General features: G+C 32.4%; 1 protein-coding gene across 1 annotated transcript in view; it reads right to left on the reverse strand.

Moving 5' to 3' along the window:
- LOC135850080 (retinaldehyde-binding protein 1-like) overlaps positions 1–3,783 on the reverse strand; it is a 49,902-nt gene extending 46,119 nt beyond the window's left edge. Inside the window, exon 1 of the mRNA XM_065370797.1 lies at positions 3,319–3,783. The gene's annotated coding sequence lies outside the window, so the exon portion shown is untranslated. The remainder of the gene's footprint in view (positions 1–3,318) is intronic.
- Between the last annotated feature and the right edge of the window lie 5,313 nt (positions 3,784–9,096).

Consider the following 9,096-nt stretch of genomic DNA (forward strand, 5'->3'; position numbering starts at 1 on the left):
TTTGGCAACTTCATTCAACTGCTTGTTCACAAGAAAAAATGTTCGTATTGAGACGAATTTGGGATGAGACTACGTCGAGATAAGATGCCGTGAAGTCAGTTTTGAAAGTTTTCGTTTCAAAGTCTTGAGTTTTAGAGAAAAATAGGTAAGTAGATGAACAAAAACTAACTAAGCAACAAAATTTTAATATTTTTGTTTTCGATGAATTGAAATGGAATTCTTTATTGAGTTGAAAATGCAAAAATTCTGAAAATTTATCAACATATCGATCCGGAATTCAAAGTTGAAAAATTGTGAGAAATTGCGTTATGCTCCTTTATCAAGCTGCTCAAAATTTGTGAGGAAATTCGTTAATCGAGAAAAAGATTGTCGAGAGCAGATGCGAGTCCGAGGCAAATATCATTTGGTTCCGTCTCTATACATGTTTTCCGTATAAGTCTTGAATAAAAATTGAATTTTCAAGGAGAACTACTGAAAAATTTAGAGCTTTTATTCGACATTTACAGGGTGCCTACAGGTAGTGAAAGTAGTGATTTTGAAAGTCGGTGCGTTTAGTGTGTAGTGAAAAAGTAATGATTTTCGGCAATTTTGCTTAAAATGAGATGAAAAATGAAAAAAAATCCTCCATCTTTCATATTTGAAAATATTTTATGCTTCGAAATTGATTTCAATGTAAAAAATTACAAAATCCAAACCCCCAAAAAAATGAAAAAATTGAGGGGCGGTTAAAACTATTTTGGATGAAGGTAGGATTTTAAAAAAAATGTATACCTAATGAAAAGGTGGTGATTTTTGGTCAACAAATTCCTGTATTAGACAGACATCTTGATTTAAGCTCAAATGTGACAAAAAAAATATTTCAAAGTGAATGAATAAAATATAAAATCAATCTTATGTCATCTGAAGAGACTTTTGTCGTCACCAAAATATTGAATTCCGAAGTACATACATAAAATAACTACAAAATCGATCGAATAATTTAGTTTGGGGTACTGAATTTTTTTTGTAGGACATGAAAAATTGAAGGAGGCATGCAATTGAACAAATTTTAATTCGAGTTTCGTTTCCATCTGTATCATTAAATTTATTTCTGGAAAGGAAATCCCTTTTCTAAAGACATGTTGAGGAAATTGTCAATTTCCAAAATGAGTGACAGTTTAAATTATTATATTTTTTTTGAACGTAGGCTGGTTTCACATATTCTATTTTCAGTACGACTTTGTGCCTTGAAAAAATTTGAAAACTTGTCTCGTTTTTTATTTCTCTGTTTTGAGTTTTCTATCAAATTCTCCTTTTTTTCCTCCGCCACTTTCTCTCATGGTCGTGAAAGCATGAGCAACGCATTTCCAAATCTCAATATGGCCACAGTGACACTTATTATAACATACGAGTAACCTGGAGCATTTTTATCTGAACGAATCATTGTTTTTTTTTTAACCATTTCGACGAATTTACTACATATATACCTACCTACTACTTGTTCATGAATCATTGATAAAGGTACGATATCGTTCTTGAAATTTTATGCATAGGTATACCTAAATCTCGTTTTTGTGAGCATTAGATTTGGATATTACTTACTTACGTAGGTAGATAAATTATAACATTATTTTATAACCGAAAGCTTTTTCATGTTAAGTACCTACCTACTTCTTAGAAATTTTCAACTTCTTTCGTAACTAATTCATTTTTTAAGTCAATTGGTGATTATTTCGGTAGGTACTTCAAGTTATGTGGTGGTACCTAGTTTAGGTAATTAGCAATTACCCCAAGACAGATAAAAATCATGAAAACGTCAAGTATTTTTTTGTCAATCATTTGTATTTGTATCGTTGGAATAACCCATTTATACTACATACTAGAATTTTACTCGATTTTTCTACGATCGTTCGAGTGTTTCTGTTAGACTTCTAAAAAATTAACCGCAATATTTTTAGCTCAAATCACAAATGAGAATGAGTCAGAATTAGTGTAGGTATTTTTAAGAGAAATGAAAATGGAGTTTTTCACGAAATATTTCAATTGAAAATGAATCAAGATATGGTAATTGTTGGGTACACCGTATATCTATTTGTACTTTTAAAAGGAGTAAAAAAAAAAAAAAAAAAGGAGACCCTGGAGACAAAATCACAGGAGAAATATTTCCCATCGTTTTTGTTTCCTTATTATTCCAGTTCATTGAACTCAATTCGCGTTTATTTTCCATCTCGAGGAACTCCATAAGCAAATTTACAAATCACTTTTGAGTTCGTTTAATTTCTATTTAACGACCTTTTTTTTCAGGTTAAACCCCCGAAATCATTACGTACTGTAAAATCAGGAAGGAAACTACATACGCTACTATACTACACATAGCAAAAAGAAGTCGTCGTACGTCATATGGTAAGCAACATGTACATTTTTTCAACGAAAATATAGCGAAATGATAAATTATTTAAAAATTAACCATAAGGATAGGAAAAGAGGGTGCTTATCTGGTGGTATTTTACGTACGAGTATAAAGCAATTAGGTGTATAGGTAGGTATTTGATGATTTACTTGCCCGAGGAGACTTGTTGTAAAGTATACGAAAAGTTATTACACCGAGAATGTTAATTAGTTTCGCATTTACCGCAGAATGTATAAAATATTAATGAACTTTATTAAACTGGGTTTGCGTTTTCTGGCGTACCTACTCGTACAATAAAAGCGTCGATCCGACCGACGATTTTGTCGTCTTCCTGAAGCTCAGCTCGAGTCGATTCGAGCATAATGCATTACATGGTGACATCGTAAAGGTTAACCAGGTTATTAATGGGGAAGAGTGTAATGATAATGAAAGCGAAATTGAACTTTTTTTTTAACCCCTTTCGCGATCCGATGGATTCCAATAATCTTGTACGTGTATAGGTATTAGGTATAATAATGTTGATTTTTTTTTTCAAGGAGTCTATGATATGGGTGCATGTTAACAGCTCTACATAGAATACCTATCTAAACGATATGGTCAGAAATTCGCTGTAATTTACTAGCTTGTTATTAGTTGGCCTTGATATGACAGTATTTAGGGCATTATAATTTATAATATTCGTAATTACGAGTGATTATAAACGATTATGGTGATTGGTGAAAGTGTTCTGGGGCATTGAGCTCGGTTCGGTGTAAATTTTCCGTTCGATTGGGGTTCGAAGGGTTAAAAATGGGGCTTAGAGGGTCCATTTTTTAATTGTTAGGAGGATAAAAAGTCGTGAATTGAAAAAAAATCATTTACTCAAACTTTAAAAAAAATATTACATAAGATAGATTAGTGTTTGAAAACTAATAATTCTAGGCACTTACCCTTATAAAAATCGTCCTGCAGTCCTCTTGAAACCGAACTAGAAAAACTTAACGATACGACTTAAGCCGACTTGAAAGAAAATGGTAACGAGTATGAATATTTAATTATTACTGTACAGTTATAGAAGAAGAATTATTATCGATGTTGTACGATTACTGACCAATAACAGTTCACTGACATTAAACCGATGCGTTTACTCGGTGCGTATTGTACGTATTAAGTAATAAGCACAGTTCACGAACGATGGACGCTATATTTACAATAAATGCCGAGCTATTCTTATCAGCTGTAACTAGTTAAAGTTGAGCTATCACCGAACCCCCCAAATAGGTCACTAGTAGACGTCCTCCGTCCTTCCTTCTCTTCCTGTCCCCCTGAATCACCGTACTTTATTTATAATATTTTTGAATAAATACCATCCGCGTTATCGAGAACTTCGCTTTCTTTTGATCATCTGTTTAATGGCAACCACGTTGTGTAAAGTGTGATCGTCGTCGCGATAACTAACTTTGCTCTTTATTCTACGTAAGTATAGGCGTCGATTGTACTTTTAAAAGGGGGGGGGAATACAGCGTTACAGATTTTCACCATGTCGAAGTCGAAGATGGATCTGTGGCGTTTCGATAATAGGTCGATTATTTGGTTTTTAAATTAAGGCCACGTTAGGTCATGCCGCAGCTTTTTTTCTTTGTCGTTTTTAAAAGAACCACGAGACGGTGTAGGTAATCAGGACACGAGGTAAAAATCTAAACTCGCGAGAAATTCGGCTACAACAACTTTTCGTTCTGCTTTTAATTCGTTAAAAGCGTCGGTTTTTTTTTTTTGGTAAATTGAATCTTCCAACGAAGAGCGATGAGGTAATGGGAAGCGAAGGCGTGCGGTGCCCTAATCTTTTAAACAGCGTGAAACCTTATGGTTTAATTTCGCTCTCCTTTGGGAAACGTTTTATGAAATTTGGCCGTTACTTAAATGAATTCTTTGACTGAATTTTCGTATTTTTTTTTTTCGTTTGCAATCTGTATTGTGTTGTATATTTTTTTTAATCGTTCGTTAAAATTTTTGTGATATTCGCATATTGCATGAATAAAGTGTCCCCGGATTTTGATTTGAAAAAATTTCGAATGAGCAAGTTTTTAGTAGGCAAAAAAATTTTCGAGACTGATTTGCATATCTTCGAGGATGAAAAAAGAGAATTTTAAATGAGATTAAAGTCTATTAATTTTTACTTTCGAAATCTCACTCGACAGAAAAATTCAAAGTGGTCGGATTTTAGGTTGTTGATGATTGACACAGAAGGTCTTCACTGTTCATTTCTTACCTGTCACCTGTCGTTTATTTGGAAGGGGCTATAATGTATTATGGTGTACAATTTGTATTCGTGTCTTCGTGGTGGAAAAATTTATACTCGTAACCTTGAATAGAATCCTCCAAACTTATAAATTTTCTTAGAATCAGTACCTACCTACTTATTTGAAAATTATTAATTTTTTCGAAATTTCCAAATTTCAAGATTGTGAAGCACTTTGTTCATATGAACTTTAAATTTTGAAAAAATCATAGCTTTTCGATGTTTCACCCCCCCCCCCTCTACCATTCCTCAAGTAGTGAGTCACATTTTTTGGTATTTTTAAAGTATTTTAGGGAAGGGAAATGATGAAAAAAATTCGAATCAGGTAGGTACATATTGAAAAAAGAAATATAAGATTTCGAAGGCACTGATTCAGACTCTCAAATCACTTTACCGAAATCAAAATTAAGTCTCTCAGAGGAAGATTTAAGACTCAAGATTTTGAAAAAAAAATCAATCGTGGTATCGAAACACGAGTTTTTGGAGGCTCTAATTCCTATTTTGAACATGTTTTATCCTCAACAACCTGAATTGAGTCTTCAAGAGGGAGCCCGTGGCTCAAAATTTCATAAAACGCAATGTTAATGTCGAAATGTGAGTTTTCACTTTTCAAAGATGCTTTTTCTGAGTCTGAAATTCGTTTGACCACGCAAGATTGAAATTTGTTGCATTTTTTTGAAATTTTGAGCTCGAGTTCATTTCTGGAGAGTTTAATTTTTATTTTACAATTCAGTAAACTAATTTCAGAATTGGAATCAGCATTTTTCAGAATTTTTTGCCTCTGACCATCTCTCCTCCCCTCCCCTTTTTCGGAGCTCTGAGGGTTCAACTTTTATGTCAAGATCAAACGGATTTCAGAAATCAGAATCAATATCAGCGCTTTTAAAAACTTTGGAATTCGATATCCATGTTGCAATTTTTTTAATTTTGGGACCCAGGCTTCCTTTTGGACGACTTGATTTTGGTTTTGGGCCAACGTGTCCTCGAAAACGTATATTTCAATATCCGATAATTTGAAATTTTTTTCATACTTATTTGTATAGAATGAGATGGTTTCTTTCCAAATCTCATTCTGACAGATTGCGTCCTCCCCCGCCCCCTCTAAGAAAAAATGAATTAAATCTGAAATAAAATTCAAATATCCAGTTAGGGATGCTTTGAGTCTTCTTTTTCTAATAGGTACCTATTAAGTTTTTAAGCTCTTCAGTATCACCCATTTTAATTTATTAATGAAAAACAAAACGAAATTCAAAAGAAATAGAAATATTACCAGGATAAAATCGGAAGTATTAGTGTTATATTCCTCAAGTTTGAAATCAATAAAATTGAGAATTAAAGTTTAAAATTTTAATTTGATAAACTCGAGATATAAATTTACAAAATTTTGGATAAGAAAATTATTTTAAAATCTAATTAAAAATAAAAAATCTAAATTTACTGTTTAAAATCGGAAATATTTAGATCTTTATTTACACACACAAAAAAATAGAAATTTAAGTTTAGGCGAAGTAAAAAGGAAAAATACTTAATTACAAAAATCTGAATAAATAAATGAATAAAACTCCAAAAGGAGACTCACCAAGTAAGTAGAATAAATTGTACAATACAAATAATCAGGAAATAAAACTTGAAATCTCAAATGCCGCTGGATTCGCAAATCGAAATCCTCAAATAATATCGCGGAAGTAAAAAATTACAAAATGCGCGATTAAAAGAACGTTAATAATTTGAGAATGAAAATTATTTCAATTGAATGATTCGCAATTAATTCGACGTTTAAAATCTTTGAAAACAACTCAGAAATTATTGAACAAAATTTAATAAAACTGTGAACTCGACAATTGATAAAAATTGCAAACTCGACAATGACAAAAATTAAACTCGATGAAACAAAAATTCAGTACGAACTTTTAAATACAAAAATAGGCAGTTGATAAACGAACCGTAATATAGAACTTGAAGTATCTATTAGAAGATCCAAAAAACAACTGAGGATTTGCTAACTCACCCTAATTGTATTTATAATAAAAATTGGTCCGATTTTGAGAGGGAGGACTTCGAAGTCCGCAAATTGGTTAGACAGTTGGTTAAATTTATTTTGGGAAAGAATCAAAAAGGGATGCGCGATTTCGAAATGCGGGTGACATTTACGACATCATAAAATTGCAATTTGGAGGGTACCTGTGCGTGACAAACGAAAAAGGGTTCAATACTGAATAATAAGTAAGTAATAAAAAAGTCGTAAAAGTCATGTCAAATATTTGAATGTACTTGTGGTTAATTTAAAAAGGGTTTAAAAGGTAGTTAGAGCTCATTAGCTCTTGTACAAATTGTTGCAAGTGTCATCTTTTTATTATGTGAAATAATCAAAGTTATTCAAATCTCAGTTTTTGCTATATCGAAAATGGTTGAGAGCGCGAGCCGAAAACGTGAGCCTGGAGCCATAAAGATTTCAAATTTGACTTTTATGAGCTCCAAATTATCGTGTGAATCGGGGGTCCAAATTATCATGTGAATTGGGGTTGGCTGTGTGAAATGAAGAGCCCACAGCTACAAGATTTTATCGTCTATTAATTGACTTGAAAACCGTGGGTAAGTGTCTTGTTTTTAAGTTACTACCTTTAATGAGTTTGGATGGCGTGAGTAAACAATTTGATTTATACTTTTTTATTAAATTAGGGGATGAACTAATTGAACTGATTATATCGCACCTCGGGAGTAATAAGGTCACATCTCAAAAAAAATCGATTTTGATGTTTTTGCATTTTTGGGGTTTGCATGACCCCCTGCAACCAAAAATAACACTTTGAGTCGGGTATGCTGCTTAGATCATGTAAAAAACGCAAAGGGCCTAACTCAAAATTTCTACAACATTGCAAGTTGTTTGGAGTTATAAGGTCACATCTCAAAAAACTCCTCTTTCTTTGAGTAAAATTCGCACATACAAAGTGTCAGAAAACAGTTTTGATAGTTTTGAACGTTTTTAAGATGTAAAATAATCACAAGGAGTGTATTTTTTGTAGGTTTGTTCCAAAACAAAAAAATTTTAAAATAGAACATTTTTCAGGAAAATTAATTTGCATATATATTGAAATTTTAGTTTTTTGAGAAAAACTCAAAAACTAAGCACTCTAGAAAAAAACTAACGACATTATGTCGATTGGAAATTTAATTCTCTACAATTTTGTTATCACGAAATTTTTTTTGGACGTTTTTTTTTGCCTCCAGATCACTTTTTATGAAAGGTTATAACTCAAAATGTTTTCCAAACATTGAAATATTTCCTCTTTAAGAGTTTATTTTTCAAAATATTCTTATGCTAAATGAAGGTAGGATACCCAATCTTCAAAATGACATGCTATTCATTCCTCACAATTGATTATAAGTTGATGAAAATAATGAATCAAGTTTTAAAAAAAAATAAAATCACTCTCCTGTAAAATTTCACTTTTTTGAGATGTGACCTTATTACTCCCGAGGTGCGATATGCGATTAAACAAATTGAACCGATTATTTGCGATTAAAGTTAAGTTAGCTGATGAAATCTAGCCAGAATATTACATTAAGTACCAGGAAATCGGATATGTTACCAGGAAACCGGAGGTATTTCGGATATCAACCATCATTAGGATTCTTAAAAGAAAACGAATAGGATCATATACTTCATGAGACTACAAAAGTCTCTCAACATTCTGCTACCATAAGAAAAAATGAATTAAATCTATCTTATGTTACCTATCTACCTCCGATTTAGTCAAGGATCTGAATTTAAAAACTTATGATTCTCAATTTTTATCAATTTTAAGCTTTGGTAATCTTGAATCTAAAATTTTAGAAAGCCCTCAAGTTAAGTTAAATGTGATGCGATCTGGGATAGGGTACCCAAAGTCGGAAAAGTAAATTTCGTGCTACAGCAAAAAACAGTTGAGATATTGAGAAATGTCAATTTTCAGGTTACACTGAAAACTTCTTCTAGACACTGTTGGCTATCATCTAGCATAAAAATTACCTCTGAAAGAAATATTTTTCCCTATTAAATACCCGAACGAAGTTAAAAAAGAAAAGGTACCCAAAGTCGTCGTGTTGTCCCCCCCCCCCCGCTTGGGCTTCCACTACCATTCCGCTTGCTACTACCCAATCGATGTTCTTCTGTTCTTTCCTGTTAGTTAGTTATGTCAAATTCACAATAAAATTAGTTGTATACCTACCATTAGAAAACACATGTTACATATCTTCCTTGGTGGCTAGATGCCTGGAGAGCGGACCATCTCACCAGAGGTCGTGGGTTCAAGTGCTTCTCCCGGCAAAAATTTTTTTATAATTTTTTTCACTTATTTCTTTTTAAAGTCGTGAGTTTCTGTAAAATTTTCATTTTTTACGCATTTTAATGTTTTTTTTTCAAATTTTCTGTACAAAAAATGTGTTTCCC

This window comes from Planococcus citri, chromosome 1, assembly GCF_950023065.1.
Source record: "Planococcus citri chromosome 1, ihPlaCitr1.1, whole genome shotgun sequence".
In the NCBI taxonomy this organism is placed as follows: domain Eukaryota; kingdom Metazoa; phylum Arthropoda; class Insecta; order Hemiptera; family Pseudococcidae; genus Planococcus; species Planococcus citri.